Raw genomic sequence first — 2,500 nt, 5'->3', positions numbered from 1 at the left:
ATATACATATATATACATATATATATATACACATATATATATATACATATACATATATATACATATATATATATATACATATATATATACATACAAATTTGCGAAAGAACCACCTCGGTACACTGCAAGATTGGCCCACTTTTGATAAAAAGGCTCTCTAACTGAGGACCCCCAAGGGATAAGTGAATACTAAAGGAACAGTATAAAAGTGTGTTCACATCCCCTCTGGGGCACATGCAAATCACAAACCCAGAAGTTTTCTTTGATGCCACAACACTCCAAAACCAAACAACAACCATCGACCACATAGACATAACAGAGAGGGATGTAATATCTGCCACAGAAGAAATGAGAATAAACTCAGCTGCTGGACCAGATGGATTCTCAGCAGTCCTCCTGAAAACATGCAGGCATGCCCTAGCGGGACCACTGAAGTAACTCTTCAGTGGTTCCTTGGCTAACGGTAAACTGCCCAGGGCGCTAAAAGAAGGCACCATATGCCCTATCCACAAAGGAGGGAGTAGAGCAGAGGCCAAAAACTACAGGCCACTCTCCCTGACGTCACACATAAGTAAGGTCATGGAACGAATCATCAGAAAAAAACTGATCACGTTCCTCGAAGAAACTAACCGTCTCACTGACACACAGCATGGCTTTCGCCCAGGAAGAAGCTGCCTTACGCAGCTGTTACAACACAACGACTGGGTATTGAAACAACTACTGGATCGCTCACAGGTGGATGTGGTATATCTCGACTTTGCGAATGCCTTTGACAAAGTCGACCATGGAGTGATAGGTCACAAATTATAGACTCGGCATAAACAGGAAAGTAGGTGAGTGGATACATGACTTCCTGAAGGACAGAAGCCAGATGGTTGCAGCCAATGGAGCCCTCTCGGGAAAGACACCAATAGCAAGCGGGGTGCCACAGGGCACAGTCTTGGGACCCTTGCTGTTTTTGGTGGCGCTCTCTGACATGCCCTTGGTAGCACAAACAACATCCCTCACTAGCTATGCTGATGACACAAAGGTAGCACAGACAATCAAAAACCCAGCTGATGCTGACCTTTTACAACAAGATCTGGATGCCATATACAAATGGGCTGAAGACAACAACATGCAATTTAATGCTGGTAAATTTCATTCAAGCCTTACAATATCAAGCTGTAAACACATATACATTACACAACACAACTATACTGGTCCAGGAGGGATCGAAATCCCAGTATCGAAATCAATACGGGACCTGGGGATAGACATGAGTGACGATGCATCTTTTTCTTCACACATCACAAAGGTGGCGACAATGTGCAGACGACTCACTGGCTGGATCCTGAGGACATTCCGGACAAGAGACTGCGAGACCATGTTGACACTATGGAGGACATTTGTCCTAAGCCGCCTGGACTACTGCTCCCAACTGTGGTCACCGCATAGTGTCAAACTAACCACAGAGCTTGAGACAATCCAAAGACATTTCACCAAGAGGATTTCCACCATGAAAGAAAAGAACTATTGGGAGAGGCTTAGGGAACTCAATTTGTACTCCATGGAACGAAGACTAGAGAGATATGCAGTGATATACATATGGAAATCCTGGAGGGACTAGCACCAAATTTTGAATTGAGAGCTGTTCCAATCCCCGTACAGGACGTCACTGTGTGGTGCCAAAGGTCCCGTCTCCACATCCACAGGGTAAGGAGCAGATACTGTAATAGCCTGGGGTTAGGGGCCCTCAGCTGTTCAACACTGCCAAGAAAACTAAGAGATCTACATGATGCGGATGTGGACATTTTCAAAAAACATCTAGACAAGCTGCTTTCCGGGATCCCAGATGAACCCACTGCAAGGTACGAAGGTAACCTAAGGGCAGCAGCTACAAACTCTCTCTTAGATCAGTGGCCAGCCACGGCGAACTGGACTTAGAGAGGGTAGCAACAAGGGCGGTGCCCCAGCATGGCCTCAGCCGGATGGCTGAAACAAGTAAAAGAGTAAAAGAGTATATACATATGCGTATATATATATACATATATATATACATATACATATACATATATACATATATATATACATATATATATATATACATATATATATACATATATATATATACATATATATATATATATATACATACATATATATATACATATATACATATAATTTCAACAATTGAGGGTAAAATTAATTAATTATTAATCAATTTCACCAAGAATTCAAATTATTACATTATATAAAAGGGCTTAGTAAAATAAATTACTTTGCCACATACTGAACTCATTAGAAATAGTAGCTAAAAAAACTTTTTTAAAACTATTTCTAATACTTAAAGAAAATCTCTCTCATATAGTGTTTGCTCAATTCAACTCACGAAAGTATGGGGGTAAAGAGACATTAAAAAATCAAATGCAAAGGTTATTTGAGAACGTACGTTTCAAGATTAGTCAACTCGACATTTCTATCATCAGCTCAGAACTCCTTGGTTTGGATTTGAAAACAC

At 40.9% G+C, this 2,500-nt stretch overlaps 1 protein-coding gene across 1 annotated transcript in view; it reads right to left on the bottom strand.

Moving 5' to 3' along the window:
* LOC115217637 (dihydroxyacetone phosphate acyltransferase) overlaps positions 1-2,500 on the bottom strand; it is a 64,423-nt gene that overhangs the window by 38,897 nt on the left and 23,026 nt on the right. The gene's annotated exons all lie outside the window — the stretch shown is intronic.

Source organism: Octopus sinensis, linkage group LG11, assembly GCF_006345805.1.
Source record: "Octopus sinensis linkage group LG11, ASM634580v1, whole genome shotgun sequence".
In the NCBI taxonomy this organism is placed as follows: Eukaryota; Metazoa; Mollusca; class Cephalopoda; order Octopoda; family Octopodidae; genus Octopus; species Octopus sinensis.
The sequence above is the reverse complement of the archived record's forward strand: the minus strand, read 5'-3'. Positions and strand labels throughout refer to the sequence as shown.